The 19,484-nt window shown below is 42.0% G+C and overlaps 1 protein-coding gene and 1 pseudogene across 3 annotated transcripts in view; both read right to left on the bottom strand.

Moving 5' to 3' along the window:
- The window catches only part of DSCAM (DS cell adhesion molecule), a 1,793,910-nt gene that overhangs the window by 794,537 nt on the left and 979,889 nt on the right, over nt 1-19,484 (bottom strand). The window lies entirely within an intron of this gene.
- On the bottom strand, nt 307-18,899 carry LOC138526555 (E3 ubiquitin-protein ligase COP1 pseudogene; annotated as a pseudogene).

Here is a 19,484-nt window from a genome sequence, read left to right as displayed (position 1 = left end):
TTTGCTGGAAAGAATGTATTCCCACGCCGCATCCTAAAAACGGTGGTGTCCAAGAAACTCCTACCACGCCTGACAGAGCATCATCCACACGCTGTCCATGGGGTACATCTGAAATGCTGATGGCAGATACATTTCCTTTCACTCTTCGCCCCCACACTTCCATCAATACTAAAGCCTTCCACAGGTAAGGTCCAACAAAGTCAGTAGAATGGAAGCCAACATGCTATGAAGGGTTTCCACCCATCATGGTCTCTGCAGAGCTGAAGCAGTGACAGGGGCACCTTCTACCCAATGCAGCTGATCTCTTCATGCTAGTTCAAGCACCTTAATTGCACCCTGAAATCAGAACATTGGATTAACCGCCTGGCATTGCCCGACTCCACACAGTGCAGGCAAATTCATTGGTGTCATACTCTTTCTGGTCCCTGCCCGGTGTCAAACTTGAACGTGAGCAGCGTTTTGAGATAGATCCCCTTGTAATATAGGTAGAGAGTTATTTTTTACTTCTGCAGGAAATGTAATCCCCATTGGCTGCCAGGACTACAAAGTTCTTTTTGTTGATATGACCTTTGAAGGAGCCAAAACAATGATGCGCCCCCACGTTCCACAGTTTCAACAAGCTGTCTGTCGATGTAGAGACTATTTCTTCACTGTTGGCAAACATGGTGTAAGAGACAGCTTTACGGTGGACTTTGAGCACCATGACTGGCTGCTTTGTGTTGCACAGGCTATAGTAGTGGACACAGTGATCAGCACAGCCGGATGCCAAATGATAGAGCGATGAGTGGCTGAACTTGGCACAATAGACGTTGGACTTTGCTTCGATGGTCGCAACCGAATTCACCAGGTTGGTGGACCAGAGCCTGTCTTTGTCAGGCCCCAAAGCTAAAGGTTTGGGGTCCATTATGTCATAATCAACGCTCCAGCAGCTCTTCTCATGTTCCTAATATACCTTAGACCTCTGCCCTGTGAACCCAGCGCACATGATGAATGTGCCTTCGTAGTCACTGATGGTCAAAAGGTTGTTATGGTAACTTCTCCAGCTGATACAACTGACTTTGGAATTGAAGGTCATCTTGTTTTCTAAAAAGTGAAAGTCTATTGCATGCGGAGTCACTGGGTTGTACTTGTATACTTTGATCTTCTTAGTCACCCAATCAATAGCAACATTGTTGCTGTCCCAATCAAACTTGACGCTGCAGACTATGCTGGAGCCATTGCAGAGGTCGCTGGCATAGGACCAAGTGGCCAGAGATCCTACTGTCATGTGAGACACGGAGCATCCTTGTGGAGAAATAGCACTGCTCCAGGTCCTCAAAGTGAACAGTGAGCATCTTCTGCCACGATGCCAAGGTGTTGCTATACAAAGGGTGTTTCTTGGTCTGAGAACATCCGCTGAAACCAGGGGGTTCACTGTTCTCTGTGGAATTGATAAGACTGCTTGGTGAAGCTGAGTGTGCTTCAAACTGTGGCACTGTGCTGTCCTCGCTAACGGGAGAATACAAACCACTCGTCTCCTTCACACAGTTGATGTTTTCTTCCAGAAGACTTAGTTCCTTCTGGATCTGATACAACTGCTCTCTCGCGTTTTTCCAGGCAACTTTGGGAAACTCCATGAGGATCTGCTGCTGAGCAGCACGGGACTCCCCCTCTAACTGCTTCTTCTTCTGTACCAGCAGCTCCAGCATCAATTTCCCGTTGGCCAATTCCAAATTGTCCTGGTCTGTACCCAGCAAATCCTAGAAGATCTGCCAGCGGTGACCATTCCACCGGCCGGGTTTGAATCGTTTTCTTCAAAATGCTGCTTCTGCTTTAAGTTGAGTTCATTAACTAAAAAAGTAGGATAACGCTGATCTACATTTTCAATCACATCGCTGCATCTTGGGCACCTAGTGTTGTCCTCCAGCGAATGGTGAATGCATTTCGAGCAGAAGCCGTGTCCACATTTGGTAATGTTGGCTTCTTTGATTATATCAAAGCATATGGGGCATATAAAATGGTTGCTTTTGACCTGGTAGTCCACAACGCCCGCTGCTACCTCCTGAAATCCACTGTCGCCACTGCAACGACTTTTCCTGCTCGACCCACTTGCTCGAAAAAGCAGTGACAGGCCGGGCTACAGGGGGTACCCAAGAGAACAAAGGGGGTGACAAAGCAGGTCATTATCTGGGTACCTTTAACGAGTTTATTTCAGGAGAGATTGGTGCAATGTTTGCATCATGTTTTTCGAGTGATATGATCTTTCTACAAGACTCATAACTGATTGCCTGGAGGACCACTTCTGGACAACTTTTTAAGTTAAGAAAGTCAGCACGATAGCTCAGCACGTTAAGTGCTCGCCCCAGAGTTATGTGTTCAGCCTGCAGGACACGTGTGAAGCTCGGCAGGGCCTGCTCAAGCTATTATCCATTTAATAACAACCAATATTTTATTCAGTTCAATATTTTTAAAAAAGAAGTAGGGAAACACATGAAAACCCTGCCAATTTCCTCTGCATGCCCTGGGGTCAAATGAGGACATTTTAATGCCTCTTTGCAATAAATATAAGAGTGAAATCATGATATAAATCAGATACTGAAATATTGGCTATGCTAATACCGTCTGACCTTTCACATAAAAATGTAGATATAAGATTGCAGGGCCATTACATGGACAAAAATGTGTTTAGCGAAGCTTGCTTAAACAGCACTTGCAAAGGGATCACAGCCCTCCCTAGTCACCTTTAGACCACCATTAAAAAATACTCTTTTTAAAAATGCCACTCACTGGCTAGGAGATCTGACGGCAGGTTCAGGTGCACTGCTACAAGTAAGACCTTAACCCGATTGGGTAATAGCACTCAAATGCTGGTAAGGTGCAGCTCACAATTCTATCTGTTTTTTCCTCCACCCACAATTTGATTTTAGATGAGGGGCTGAAGCCGGCTTTGCAGCCCATTCGGTAATACTAAATGCGAAGGCGCAACATTGCGCGCGACGCTGACGCAGTCCCATTCTGAAGCGGTGCTCACGCCTTTGCAAATGAAAACATCCCCGTAAGGTAATATGTAAAGTGACAAATACCCCCCAACCCCCGCCCCTCACGGGGAAATGACTAGTTATCACCCGTTCAGAGACTGAAAGTTCCCCCTTCACATGCGCGAGATGGTTGCCATCCAGACCTTTGATGTCCTCTGAATTGTGGGACTAGCGTCTCCCCATTTTAAATTTATGAAAACTAAAAGGCCATAATCCCAAGAAAAACAGGACTGGGAGTCTTCACACGGGGGAAAGTGAAAACCTGAGAGAGCTGCACATGAGGAGGTGGGAATTTAGCTCACAGGAGGAGGCTAAATGTATGTTGTAGACAAGGGTTGAGAGGGTTGTGGTGGGCCAGGAATAAGAGGGCCCGGCTTCCTCCAAAAACTAGATGAGGGGGGCATCTGCAATGTCTGTAAGCGCTGCCAGGGCGCGGTGCGTTCTCACTGAGCACGCAATTGTGTTAGCCATAGGGTGCTCACTAACTGCCGGGTGGGTGCTGTCTGCCACGCCACGCCCCACCACCACACCTGTATGGAGTCTTAAGCCCCCTCCTCAGCCTCATGGCATCAGGGAGGCATCCAGCACCCCCAAATGGAGTTGCTGGGACACTTGCTGTGCAAGGACTGTGCTGTGCTGTCTCTTCTGTACAGCCAGCAATTGCAACATTTCGCCACACAGACTTGCATCTGAATCACCTCCTGGAAGTATGTTCATCTGGTCAATCAATTACAATTAATTACAAACTTTAATAACTTAAACGTACAATTTAGGAAAGATCAGCGTGATCACACTCAATGCAGGGTCCATTTGCTTTCCCGAATATAGGTAACATTGAACATATATTTAAAAAACGGTGTTGTATGCTTCATTTTCGAATAAGCCATAACTAGGCCGAAATACCATTTTGCAGTTGCAATTAATGTCAATTTGCTTCCGATTCCGGAATAATTCGTTTTCATTCTGCAGTGAAGCTTGATAAAAGAGAACAATATTAAATAAGCAATGGGATATTCTGAGCAAATGCAAATAAGGAATTGACGCCATTAAGAGTCTGATGTCATTACCCTCAAAGCTTAAGTGGAAGCCAGGAGGACAAAGACCCTCTTAATTTTGATGACTGATAAAATTGACAATCGTAAGAATTTTATTAATTTCACAGTACTAATGAATGAGATTAGTCTATGTTTCCATTTACTTGTGCTCCCTAGCATAGGCAGAAAGATACCAATTCTGTCAAATTGATTTTGCTTCTGATTGATAGATTCTGTATGGTGAGATTTCTCATCAGGGTGGGATATAGGGAAGTTAGGATCCAAAAGCAGGAACTCATGGATAGACAGGAAGGGCCGACTCAGCCATTCAACCGTCATTGTTCGATACATCGAGAATCATTAATAGTGTAATAATGACAGCAGCTATTACAGTACTAGACAGGTGGAGGAATCTGGCAGGAAGCGCCACATACTGAATACACATTATTATTAATAGAGCCTGATACCGAAATGGAGGACAATATTACTGAGTAAATGCAGTGACTCCTGGGGAGGGCGGGGGGGGCATGATATCTTCTACATTTCTTTTCTTTCCCTTTTTTAAGGTATAACATCTAGTGCTGACCTACCTCTAAGGAGCACTTTACAAACCTGTACTTCACCAGGAGCAAGAGGTGCTCTCCACAGAGCAGTGTGGTGTTTGGAGTTTAGAGAAACCATTTGGGACATTGTTATGTTGACGGCACTAGACAGCACTCTGTATCATCGTTTTTTACATCACACATTTAGATTTTGGTAGATAAAGAGATTTGCACCATAATCACACAACTGTGTATCTAGTGCCGAAGAGCTGTTTTCATGTGAATATCTCTCCTGCAAAATGTCGTCAGGGAGGCAATTTATTTCCTGACCCCTTAAATACTTTCCCCAAATATTCTAGGACGGGTGTCATTTACGGTTCTAAACTCCAATCCTAGAATACTTGTGGAAAGGGTTCGATTTTAGTCTGGGTGCATATCTGTAGAATTGTCGCCCCCTGGTGACATATTCCTTGACAGAATTTTCCCTGGGTACTGAAGAACTCAAGCACCCAGGCCGGACGGAGTGTAACTTAGTCAATAAGTCACCCCTTGCCTCTTTGAAAACTTTATACCTACTCTTGATCCACCCCTCAAGCCAGAAGACTCTCCGGGTTAGGAGTCAGTCTCCAGACAAATGCCTTTCCTTTTTCACTAATAATGTGTGTGTTTTCTGATGTAGATGTCATATTAAGAAAGCATGTGTATTTGTGCCTTTTGCTCAAGCCTTAAATGTTTTTTTATAAAGCCTTAGCTTCCAGCATCAGAGGCATGCGAAGGGACACCCTGTGAAGATTCCTCTGCTTCACTGCAGCTCTTGTGTACACAACAGTGAGACTGCTGGCATAATCAGCATGGCCACCATACAACACACATAAGGGGAAATATGCTTCTGAACAGTCTGCATATCCCATGAAAGACCAGGGACATATGTTGTGATATGAGGCACACTGCCATGGACTACATTGGCCTTTGTCAGAGCTTCTGGGGACCTTTAAGGACCTCTGGACTTTGTGAACAGGGTTAATGAACTAAAGTGGCAGACACTGAGGTAAATTGGGATGATTTTGGGGAAGCATCAGACGGAGAAATCAGTTTAATTTGGCATTAGCCATTAACAGTTAATATTATAGCATAAAAGCCACACAGACAATATTACAATTTAATGCCCAGTCCAATTTAAAACACCTATAGAATATTCTAAAAAGATCATCCTACCCTTTTGCAAGCCACTTTTACAAAGGTACAAACATCAAATACAAAATTCATGCGATTAAAATACATAAATAGGTACATTGCTTCCCTGGTCTTCCTAATTCCCTTACTAATAAAATGCTTTCTTGGCCATTGCCTTGTAAGGTCGTAGAAGATAGGGCAGATCAACACATTTTTTTTAAAGATTTTCATCACAGCCGGACCTGCCTGTGCATTCCTTATGGCCCATCGACCAGTTCATTCTTGTCAGTAAAGGGAACACATTTAGGCGGATCATTAAAATCATCCTGCTGTGCTCCAGTGATACGAAAGCACTTTTACATCTCTGGAAGCAATATCCAAGATGGTTTAGTGAAGAGATGTCTCTTTTACTTTTGACACATGGTTTCAAATCATAATCTTTAATCTCCTCTCTGTTCATCCAGACGTTCTTAGGCCATATGCAGTATAATGAATACCCAACTGTGCATTTCATGGACATTAGCTATTACTTAGCAGTTCTGTACAAACTTGACACAGACATCTGAGGTGAATTGTAGTATTATATTAGAGTATTTTATTCTTTTTAATAATAGAACAAATATGAATGTTTCATCCTTTTTTGTTTTGTCTTAATGATCCAAAATATAAAAGTAGTGGGAATTAATGTCATCGGAAAGTTTTAGATGATCCAGACTTTTACATTGTTCTCTAGGTTTGACACTTGTGAGAGATTCAGGTGTGGAAATTAGCCTTGGCAAAGAAATCATCCAGGGAGTGATGGGCCATGGAGTGGGTTTGGATTTAGGAGATGGGTTTTGAGTGTGTAAAGATAAAGTTAGCAATGGATGATGGTCTAAAATAAAGTGAATTGAAAAAGGGCTTCCAGAAACAGCAAGGGAGATACTAGTCACCAATTATGTAATTTGTTGGAAGTCTAATCCTCTTGCCCAGTGTTATAAGTAAAGAATGATGTGAGTCGAGATAAAACTAGGTGTGTGCACATGCTTAACATTAGTTTCAAGATTGTGTGTCTTTCAATAGTATTTAAAGACAGGCTTATCAGTGCAGAATAAATGCGGAGAGATGTGGTTACCTGAAAAACAATACATCAAAGTACCAAAACATTTCTTCAATCATTGTCTCATTCATGTTGGTGTATTTTGGAAATCGAGTGTATTTAAGTAAGAACCTTCTTTATGTACAAATGCCAAGACAAGACCCAAGCACCTGTAAAATCCTATTAATGTCAGAACCCAGCTTGGGACCCAATGCACTCACTCACAAAACTCAAAAGAATGGAATTTCTTAAACACGTCCTTATCATTTTGATATCATTTGCAATGAACATGTATTTACAGTAAATAAAGTGATTCATCTTCAATGACCACATATACTATGTGTTTTGACTACAAAATATTGTAAATTGTAAAGCCTATTACAGCCATATGTGATTTCAGAATCCCCAACTAGTGAATCCTTGCATTTGAAATGAAACTATTGCCTGAGTATTGTGACTGATGAGGTGACTTCAAAACTGCTTAAAAAGGGGAACATGGAAACTCTTTGAATGTTCTACTTATCAGGCCTAACCCAGATCAGAAATTCACAATAACAAAACATGAAGAGCACATACAAAAGCCTTGTACTGAAGATTATATAAATAAATCCCCTGCCAGAGTCACTAATGGATTTGGGTTCTCAACTTCAAAGAGCTTCGCATCATTCATCAAGCCCCAAGCATTCCATAAAAACTCAGTTAGCCCATGTTAAGGGAAACATTTTGGAAGTCTGTTCGCACCAAAAGACATCTGCTATGAACACATATTGATATCATGCAAAAAGGAGTATGTTGGTGATACACCTCAACTGCTACCTGCAGCGAAATGGCAATAACCTGCTACCAGCAAAATTAATAGACAGTAACTGGAAGTAAAACTTGAATCAAATGTTTAATCATTAAAATAATCACTGCCATGTGATGCAAGCTCAGATCGACAAGCCCTTGTCACAGTTTCTAGGTTTAAGTAATAGCTACCAAATTATGTAAAAAATAATATATTGCCTGCCATGTTTTGAATAGGTGATAAACAGCAAAGAAACATAACCAAATGTTATCGCACATTGATCATTCAAGTATCTAAATGTGTACATCAATTTATAGGCTCTGATAATACCAGTTTCTATTAAATCCAAAGTTAGGTCTGAAAAATGAAATAGGCATTTCTTCAATAGGAGTGGTTTCTTCCCCCCACATTTGTGACTAGCAAAACCATACCTCTCCCACAAGGCAGATGAGGAGTGTGACAAATTGGATTGTGCCTCACAGGAGGACAAGGATGAGTGGGTGTACAATGGCCCACTCAGTGCCATCATCTGAACATCAAGTCCTTTTCCAGCCCCACGCAATGCACTCACTGCACGTCTCTCATGGTGGGCTTGGTGCGACAGGGCTATGCATGCGAAGTGTGCCCATTTTCTTGCCATGCTTTATGCCTATGGTCGCCCCCAGACCACATTTGAACTGTGTTGTGCCCCATGGTCGCCCCCAGACCACATTTGAACTGTGTTGTGCCTTATGGTCGCCTAGGACTTAGCCTGTCTCTGACTGCATTTAGCCTGTCTCTGACTGCATTTAGCCTGTCTCTGATTGCATTTAGCCTACATATGATTGCTCCGTCTAGCCGAGAGGTACCTGACTCTTGCAAACCAACTGCCCACGCCTAAAACCAGATCACAATGATACTAACTTTTATTTACCTGTCAGCCTTTTGGATCACAATGCCTAAAGTAAACCACCATCCAAGGCCTACACTACAGGGCATACCGCCCGTGGAGGAAGGACTCTTAACTCCCCGCCTAGAGCCCAGCCATCAACTTTCACACTCACCTATTACCTACCAATCGCTAACATACCTTCCCTGTGACATTGCAAGTAGAAATGCAAAACTACGTTCAAGATTACCTAAAATTTACGAACCATTAGCTAGACACAATACCTCCTACAATAGAAGTAACACTAACATCCGAAACACTCCCCCTATAAAAATTGACCTCCATCGCAATAACCGCCCAAATAAGCAGCCCAATGCTAATAATAGCATACCTAAAAAGAAAAGTAATGCCACTCAGGCCACAGCAAAGCCAAACATCCAATTGAAGTGCGCCCTTATTAATGCCAGGTCACTAATAGCACACGCTACCGAAATTGCGGATCTTATTCAAATAGGAGACTACGACATCCTCGCCATAACAGAAACTTGGCTGCACCAAGCTGCAGGACCTGCCCTAATGCTTGCCTTACCCTATAATTACACCATACTTAGAGAAGACAGAGTCAACTCTCGAGGAGGTGGCCTAGCTATTATTGCTAAAAATAATCTCACCCTAAAAACGGAATCAAGTTCAACGACTAATTCCTGCGAATCACTAACGGCTAAACTCCTCGCATCTCCCTCTCAAACTATCACTATTCACCTTATCTATAGACCACCAGGCCCTATTGGCACATTCGAGGAGGACATTTCCACGATCCTTTCAAACAACCTAAAAACTTCATCCCAAGCTATCCTTCTGGGAGACCTAAACCTAGGCTACAATGACCCTAAAGACCTGCAAGCAACTAATGTCACTAATGTCATCTCAGAACTAGGCTTCTCCCAAAAAATCCTACAACCCACACACGAAAAAGGCCGTATACTTGACTGGGTTGCTGACCATAACTGCAATACAACGATTGTCGATATCACCCCACAAATCTGGACTGATCATGCACTGATAACTTTCCTCCTAAATGTCAACTTGGCCCTACCTATTGAAACTGCTTTGGCTCCCCCCTTGCCAACCAGAAACAAAAAACTTATAACTACAGAAAAACTGCTACCGCTCATCCTCCCCAGACTAAACTCTCTACCTGACTTATTGGACACCTCATCACTAGTAAATGAATTCAACTCTTCCATGGCTACAGCTCTAGATACTATTGCCCCACTGAAACTGAGAAAGAGTAAGCCTAGAGCCCACCTAAACACCTGGTTTACTCCTCACCTCAAATCGCTAAGACTTGAAAAACGCAAATGCGAATCTGCTTGGCGACTAACCCCAACAGAGACAAATAAAAGTACACTTATCAATGCCTCCAAGATTTACAAAAATGAAATAAAGAAAGCAAAAAGAGAGAATTTCAACAACAGAATACTGCAGGCCAAATCTGGAACTAAAGAACTATTCCTTATACTAAAGGAACTAGAAAACCCTATTCCTGTCCAGGATAACTGTGACAAAAATAAAATATGGTGTTCGAACATCCAAAAAGCACTAAATGACAAAATTGCCACACTCCAAACAAAAATTGAGATAAAGAAACAGAATATTCCACCCTCAACTAACCTAAGAGGCAAACCACCAATCAGCACTAAACTAGACCTTAAATTTAACTTCTCGAAAGTAACTATACTTGAAACCGAAAAGATAATACTTTCACTCAAGCCATCCAATTGCCGTGGCGACCTATGCCCAGCCCAACTAATAAAAGACACGGCCAGAGACCTCTCCCCATTCATTTCTAAGCTCATCAATGCCTCCTTTGCTTCAGGCACTATACCAGATAACCTCAAGCAATCTTGGGTCCTCCCCCTCCTAAAAAAACAATCATTGGACCCATCCATCCCGACTAACTACAGGCCTATCACAACGGTACCCTTCCTGTTAAAAATCCTAGACAGGGTAGCCTACCTGCAGATCCAAAAACATCTCGAGTTGCACCACCTTTTAGGCACAAGACAATCAGGCTTCAGACCTCAGCACAGAACTGAAACCGCGCTCATCGATCTTAAAACTCAGGTCGACGAGCTGAGAGACTCCGGAAAGATGGCCCTACTCCTCTTACTGGACCTCTCTGCAGCCTTCGACCTGGTGGATCATGATGTGCTCTGCACCCACCTAGAAACAGCTGCCCATTTCTCCACACATGCCATCGCATGGATCAAATCATTCCTAACCGGTAGAACTATGAGAGTCTTCTCTATTTCTGCTGCTGCTGACCCTGTATCCATCACATGCGGAGTCCCACAAGGTTCTTGTGTCTCCCCCACTATGTACAACATCTTCACGAAGCCCTTGTTCGATGATCTAGATAATCTGGGTGTCACCTACACTAACTATGCGGATGACACTCAGATTCTCATACCACTTTCAGGGGATTATGAACAAGATTTGGCCTTGGTGAACAAGATTTATCTCATCATTCAGGCATGGATGGCCACCCACGGGCTATGCCTGAATGATGACAAAACGGAACTCATCATACTGGGGAACACACAAAACATCAATAGACTAAAAGAAGAATACTCCTCCTTCGTCATAGACGGTAACACTATCAAGGTGGCAAAAGAGGTAAAAACATTAGGGTTTTACCTTGACTCCCACCTCACCCTAACCAAACAGGTGAGCGCAATGGCATCCAGCACCGCATATACCTGCAAGCTGATTAGAGCCGCAAAACCATACCTATCCACTGCCAACTGCCTAACCCTTGCTCGAGCACTAGTGCTGTCGAAATTGGACTATTGCAACGCACTATATATAGGGGCCAATAAACATACGTTGCAAAAAATTCAAACACTACAGAACAATGCTCTCAGAGCTGCCTTAGGAATTCCAAGAAGGGAGCATATTTCAGAGGCCAGAAGACAATCCAACTAGCTCTCCACAGCGGACAAAATCAAACTCAAGACAGCTTCTCTAACTTTCAAAAGCATCAACCATCTAGCACCCAAATACCTAGCTGCTAGATTCAACAGAAAAATCTCCACTAGACCCACCAGAGAAGCATACTCCAACCAGTTAGTGATACCCCCATTTAAATTAAGTACGGCCGGAGGAAACAGCTTCCCGGTCAAAGCTGCCCAGCTTTGGAACTCCCTCCCGCCCGGCTTGAGATCTACCCAATCCTACGCTCTCTTCAGATCTAACTGTATCAATTGGATCAAAGAAAATGACCGATAGTCCTGCCCTACACCAACATAACCACTGTTCTACAGACGTACTATGTACATAATTATATACTCTCTATCTTCCTACTGTATATTTCCTGTATATTTTATGCTATATGTATATATTATGCACAATGTATATTCTCCTTACTGTCCTGCATTATTTAATTTCTACGATGTATAACCACTACTTGTAAACATGCGCAACCTGTAAAGTTTAAAGTATCCTTGAACAACGCGCCCGGTTACCCTCGGGTCTGGCGCGCGCTATAAATAATAAACAAACAAACAAACAAACAAACTTCTACAAACAAAAGCAAGACACAATCATAAAGGCCAAACAGGGACAATCAAAAGATATATCTCCTTTGCCTTTAGGGTTGTGAGAGTGAACCAGTAGTGACACAAACAGCACAGAATCACAGTCCAAAATAAAGGGAATGCCCACTCAAGATTCTATAAAAATGTGACACTTTAATTAAACACATCATCTGCACATAGAACAAAAAAAGAGATTTCTATACAAAACAACACCTCTAAAAGAAAGAACAGAGAAGGTGCAACAGACTGGAGAAAGTGGCACTCTGAGAGTAGTTGCAGGGGTGGTAGGTAAGGTACTACCATAAAAAGGATATCTTGTAGAAAACAGGAGTGATCATGACCTAACCAGTTTCTATGGTCTCAGTGGACTGTGTGAGAAGTTCAGTGTGAATAGTACCTGGATTCAGTTCTTGGTGGGCTGACGCAATCAGACTCACATTCAAACATTGATGTGAGCTGATCAGGCTTAATTTGGGCACGTATGATCGTGGAGGCCCCAGCAGCAAGTAGGTATTCAGTAGGGGCAAATGTGGGTGTTCTTGCGATTGAACGAAGACTCTTCAATGTCGTAGGTCGGGCGGGTCCAGGAATGCTATGCAGTTGGCCAGGCTGAGTCAGGCTTTAGCCAGTGGGAGGGATAAATTAGTGATGCTGAAAAGGTTTGAGTCAGCGGGCAATGGTCCTTGGAGGGGTGATCTTGGGTGCATCAATGTGGGATCGATGTGGGATGAATGAGAAGGCAATGAGAAGGAAGTTCAAGGGCTAGCTCGACCAAGCTGTGGTTGCAACCCGTGGTTAGAGATGGCTAGTGACTCTCCAGTGATTCATTTCAGGCCCCTTCGTTGAGCAGTTTCTTCAGGCCTAGTATGTGACGTGCTTCACTAGAACATGATGTCAAGCTGGTTTAGAAGTAAGACACAGTTCGGCTGGTTTAAGGAACACAGATACCAGTTCCAGCACCTTCTCTATTGTTCAAGATGCAGAGAACACAGAGCGACTGCTTTGGTGCAGTAGAACAGGGAGCTTCAGCTGGTCTGGCCCTCTGGTTGCTGTGAGGATTCCACAGAAGACTGAAGGACAGGATGATTCCATTCAATGTCTGCTCTCCTATCTTTGGAAATCCGTTGCAGAGTGGTCGATCCTGGTCCACAGCAGTGGTCACTCCTGATGTGCCCTGGGAGTGGCTAGGGGACAGAACTTCCTTCTTTCTTTGATGGGTACTTCCTCACCTCAGGTTGAGGCCTTTGGACAGTACAACTGCCCCAAAGGAAGTCCAGTTCGAATTTTCAGAATGAGTCTTCGGCTTTAAATGATCCTCAAGTAACTAAGTGTCTACTGAAGGGGCGAAACACCCCTTCTTTTGAAAGCACAGGTCCCCAGGCAATTGGTCTAAACCTAGCTTGCTTTAGTGGACCAACCCCTGTACCTGGCCAGAGTGGACTTTTCCCATATGAGGTAACACTCAAAATGAAATGGAGGGGAGAGGAAGGGAAGGAGAAACCACAAGAAATAACATGGTGCAAGGCTTCTTCCAGTGTCCATAGCCCTCATGCCTATCCAACTCCTAGCCCCAGTCCTCCTTACTGACAACAAAGGCCTTTGGACATGCAGCACCATGGTACGGGGCTACTCCTCCTGAATGAGTGTGTTCCTTGGATCCCTTGGCCCAGGAAAGTTGCCTGCTGGGTGGCTGTCTCTGGAGAAGGGTGCCACTGGCCCCCACAAAGGGGATGAAAGAGAGGCTGGGTCCTCTGGGTTGCTGTCCTGCCATTTGGCAGTATCGGCCCATCTGACCTGAATACACATTCCCTTCCACAGCAGAGCTGACTCACAGAAGCTGACACATGTGATAACAATTTGGATGTGGCAGTAATGACCAAAAGTAGTGCCTTTCACTGTGCCTATACTCAGGATTATCTCATTTTTAGAGATTACCCTGCCACCAGCCTGGGTTACTCATGATCCTTGTAGATTTGGTACAGGGATCGAGTGAGGATCTTGTGATCTTTGAACCTGCTCTGCACCACGAACAGAGCAGGTGCTACAGATCAGATTACTGATGCAGCCGGGCACAAGTACACTATGCTTTTGGCATGAAGTTGGTGACAAAGGCGGATCTGTTTAGCAGATTACACATATCAATACATAATTGCATTCACACAGGGCATAGAGGAGATGGCTATGAAATATGGGAGTTGGACATTGAGGAACAAAGTGGAGATAGGAGTATAAAGCTGATATTTGAAGGACGGGCCCAAGGCAGATTAGAGACAAGTCCATTGAAAGAACGCTGATCAGTCTATGTTTGGAATTTGGCTTCCATCAGCCACCAGAGAGGTTTTGCTGAATGAATTTTTTAAAGGCTGACTGAGACCTCAGCTGGCTCTCCAAAATCAGAAGCCACATTGAAAAGGTTAATTAAATCTCAATCAACTCCAAACTGTCTATATAGATTGGCATGGGCATCTGATAATGTAAGGGCAGGCAATTCAAGGGAATGCAATTTGAGAACAGGAATAAAAGTGTTGATATTTTACATGACCTTTTTTACATGGGACTCCACATGAGTTACTTCTTAAAATCCCAATGTACTTTTCATTGAAAAACCAATTAACACTGCATGCATTTTGGTGCAATGTAATGTGAAATTACCTTTGTAAAATTAAATACTACTTAAAATATAATTATCTTAAACCATTCTAGAGCCATTTTTGGCTATAGTGTTATTGCAAAATACTCTTGCGTAGGGTGACATCATGCATTAAGGAACCTGGAGAAGGCCATAGTCCTGAATAAGATGTTTGCACAACACAAATAAGTATATTGAATTAATGCTATTTAATATGAATTGTGCTAAGTGCAAACTCCTGTACTCCCTTCCCTTTGAATGCACAGATTCATGTGTAATGTGAAAGGGAAGGGTTTTTATTTTCAACATCATTCATGTTACTGGGGAATAATATATCTCCAGCCCAAAAACACATGCTAGTTGAACATTACAGATGTGCAGCATACAGAGTTTGAAAGTCACACACGCAGATAGATTGAAAATAGTACACACACGTAAGTGAATTTAAAACTGTATACTTAGTAGTATTCAAAAGCACACCCATACACATATAGTTTTCAAGTAAAGCACTCATGTTTAATGAAAGTCAAACATGCATCTTTTGATAAAAGATGCACTCATGTATTTTGATAACCCAGTATGCGTGCAAGTTCAGAATAGAGTAATCAGAACCCTGAGCGCATTACTTTGTATTCAAACCAACAGGAGACAAATGCAAGCTGGCCATTGTCTACAGATAAGTGGCTTATACATAACCCATACATTCACTACCTCTGATCTGGATGGTGAAGTCAAATTTATTGTAAATGTTTCTAAATAAATTGTTTAAGTAACTTTCTCCGATACCATACGTGTGTTGATACTGGAGAAAATCAAATGTTTTAAACACAATTGCATCATGTTGGAATGTTATCAGTGAAGTATTTGGTGTTGTTTAAGATAGATGCAAACGCAACAGAAATGTTTAGTATCAGTGGTATCACTTAGAATCCAATAATTATATATTTTTGTTTAGAATGTATGTTTGTATTGACTGACAATAGTGAGATTCATATAGACGGGACATTACATTTTAGCTGATTATTGATTTTGGATACATCTAGAATTTTAGTGCTTTCCAAGGCAAAGATAGAGACAAACTTAGTTGAAGTTCTTTTTTTCTTTTAAATGCATTTACATTTCACAATATCACACTGTCTATTCCATGCCCAGAATTATGGGGTGGGATTATATAAATGAGGAAGTGTGACCGGTGTGTTACGCCTATGTGAGCCTAATATAAAAACATAAATATTCATATAGGTTGAGAAGGGCTCTGCATGACTGAGTTTCAGGGTGGATTGGGGGTTTCATAGAGATGGGGCATAGGGTAAGATGGGTCAGGGGGGTGGGTCTCTAGCGAGGATCAGTGAAGGTCCTTGACTATGATGCTGGGATGGTCCCAAGAAGAATGTTTGGTAAAGTTGATCTTGATCTTGGCCTTAGCGAGAAGTGAAATAGTGTCTCTTGTGTACAAATGACAGTATTGTAACTGTAGATTAGGTATCTAGTCAATTCATCTAAACCCATTCAATCTAATACCATTCCATCAAAATTGTTCCATCTAAAAAATGTCCATCCAATGCATGTTTTTGGGGGATAAAGGGTTCATTTTTGTTCAGGTTCATTTTAAAGGTTCAAAAACTGTGGTTGGGGTGACCCCCCCAAAAAAAGGAAAATAAATGCATTAGATGGAAATATTTTAGATGGAAACATTTCGATGGAATGGCATTAGATGCAATGATCTTAGATGAAATCACCATAAACCGTAGATTAGATTATGCACTGATAATTGTGATGTCAAAGTTATTTAAAAGACTATTCTGAAATGTAAATAATGTATTTGTTATGTTACACTTTGTATCATAGGAAATTAATATCAATTGTAACATATCAATATTTGACTATCACATCCTTTCATTGTGACATCTAAATTAGTTATTTTTATGCAAACTCCCAGTTGCGACATTTCAACTGGTAATTTATAAAACAATCCTTTAGTGCGAAAGATGCTTGGAGAATTCTACATGCTCCTCTAGATGTGGTGCAAGTGAACACTTATCGACAGGAGTTCAATAAAGTGCATTAGCTCATAGGCACACTTTTCAAAGGAAATTCACCTTTCTAACACTGCAGCATTTCCCTAAATCAAATTCACTTATGATTTACTACTTCACAAGTATCATATAGGTATTATACAGCATCTAGTACATTTTGAGTATGTTGTACATCATCTTGGAGTCCTGTGCATGCACGAAGCACTTGATTTGTCGATATGTAATGTATGTGGCTCAGGTCCCCTCAGTGTTTTACAGTATCCTTAAAATGTCCACTTGGCATACATTATTAAATTTATTGTTCCATCCATGGTTATATTACAGCCTTATAGATTGATAATGATCAAGCGATAATGACCCTTCGCGAGGTCTATAAGGCTATTAGCACACAGTGGTAGTAGCAATTCCTGTGATGGTGAAGTAAAACATGTTACTTTAGGAGTTAGTAAAGTATATAGATAAGCTGAGTTAGTAAGTTAAATGTGGTTTTATTTTGCAGCATTTTAATAAGATGTTTTCTTCATAAGTTAAGCATTTTATTTGCAACTTGGTCAGGTGAAATTTTAAATTAAAAGGTGTCTCTATAAGAACATACAATCTTTTTACAATGTTTTAGCTTTCTCTTTCGTATGTTGCAGGGGACAAAGCCCTCCCCAAGAGGATGTGTCCTGTTACATAAAATCTTTCCTAGAAATTGCATTGTTATTTCCCTGTCTGCTTCGGACGACAACATTTTCCGAATGCAGTCAATACTAGTAGTTATTGGCCGCTTGCTAATTGGCTGAGAGGAGGTCAATAATGATCTTCATGTGCTAATATAAGACAGTATATTCGAGGTATGCCAGTAAATTGGAAGCGCTTGAGCCAATGGTGTTGGATTAGAGATCGTAATATTGACCATGCAAAACTAGCTGCTGCACCCTGGGAACAAGTGGATACCTCAAACCCACTCAACGTAATATGAAACTATGTATGTTCCACAATTGGATGCGCTGCTTATTGGTGCAAATTAAACATCTGGAACATGATGGTTCCCAATAGACAATTAGTACATTCCATCAAGTTCAGGTCAGACTTGAGTTGTTTGGGACATTTCTTTAATTGGATGCTTGTCCAACAGAAGAGTAGCGTGCTATGTTTAATAACAGAGTGGCGTGCCAACACGTGTTTCAACCTATACAGGTCCTTTTCAAGGCCACACTCTGCTCAACACAAATCATATTCATTGTTTTCATAAACCATACATACCGACATACAGGTAAGAGGATCAAACGATACAGCGAGAACAACATACAGAAACCTGAGGTATAAATTACCAGTGTACGTTATGTGTGAAGATGAAAACACCCGCATGTTGTCAGCATCACATAGATCAAAAGAATAAAATGAAAAAGAAAAATGAAAAACAAAGGAAAGGAGACAGTTATCGATAATATACCATTTGGCGAGTTTCTTCGAGCCCGTCGGAATTGCAGTAAGATGTCAGACTACAGTGATGAAGTCACTAAGATTGAAGATAGGTTTAAAAGAAGAGGATATTCCAATCAAAGCATTAGACATGGTATCCAACGAGCAAATGCTGTGGCTCGTGAGGATATGTTGCCTGAACACGAGAGGCCCAAATGTAATGGTTTCTCACATGTACCCATCATCACTAAGTATGTACAAAATTCTGATTGTCTTTACAAACTACTTGCCAAACATTGCACAGAACATAAATCATGAATGTCGGATTACACAATATTACAACATTTATCTCTGTGGAAGTACATTCAGCAGAAATGATCAATTTAGCTTAGTTACAGAATACAATCAAATCATTGCTCAGAGTGGACATTAATCATGTAGCATGCTGCACGTGCCAATCATATTTCTGAATGGGTTTACCTGAATTGAAAATTATCCATTAAAAATAATTTGTATAACCAACTCCAACTTTGATTAACAAACATGACCTGCTCCATGACTACCATGCTAGATTTACACCCAGATGCAGCATGGAACCTGCCACCATCCAGGTCACAGATTCTGCTCTCCAAGTCATGAGTAAAGGTGACTCCAGCCTACTCCATCCAGGTCACAGATTCTGCTCTCCAAGTCATGAGTAAAGGTGACTCCATCCTCTTCCTCCTCCATGATCCCTGTGTCATGTTTGACACAGATGACTACTTCACACTGACAAGCCTACTCGTAGATATATTCGGGTTCACAGCCACACCTTTTAACTGGTTCTTCTTGCAACCGCTTGGACAGACACCAAGTTGATCCAACCATCCCCCACTCACCTGCAGAGTCCCACAGTGATCAATATCCTTCCCAGTGATCCTCAATGTCTACATGGAAACACATGGGTCACTTCTCAATGACCCTAATATTTCATTTCACCAAATGCAGTGACAATGCCCAGTTCTCCCTCAAAGTGAATTGTAAAGTGAATTGTCATGCCTCAAGAAATGCCTTGCCTCCTTCCAAGCTTGAATGACAAGTAGCTACCTGAAACTTAATTCTGCGAAAACCGAATTCATCCTCCGAGGCCATCCATCTAAACAGGAGCCCATTCCTGGGTGACTGAATGGCATGCACCTTGATGGATACCCACTCAAGTAGGCCTCATGTTCCAAATCACTTGCCTTCTTTATTGACAGCACTCTATCCTTCTGGAAGCATACCAACAAACAGCCCAAGATGCCTGGTATATCTTAGCACACCTACGAAACACAA

The sequence above is a fragment of the Ambystoma mexicanum genome, chromosome 7p (assembly GCF_040938575.1).
Source record: "Ambystoma mexicanum isolate Mex_15411 chromosome 7p, UKY_AmexF1_1, whole genome shotgun sequence".
In the NCBI taxonomy this organism is placed as follows: domain Eukaryota; kingdom Metazoa; phylum Chordata; class Amphibia; order Caudata; family Ambystomatidae; genus Ambystoma; species Ambystoma mexicanum.
The sequence above is the reverse complement of the archived record's forward strand: the minus strand, read 5'-3'. Positions and strand labels throughout refer to the sequence as shown.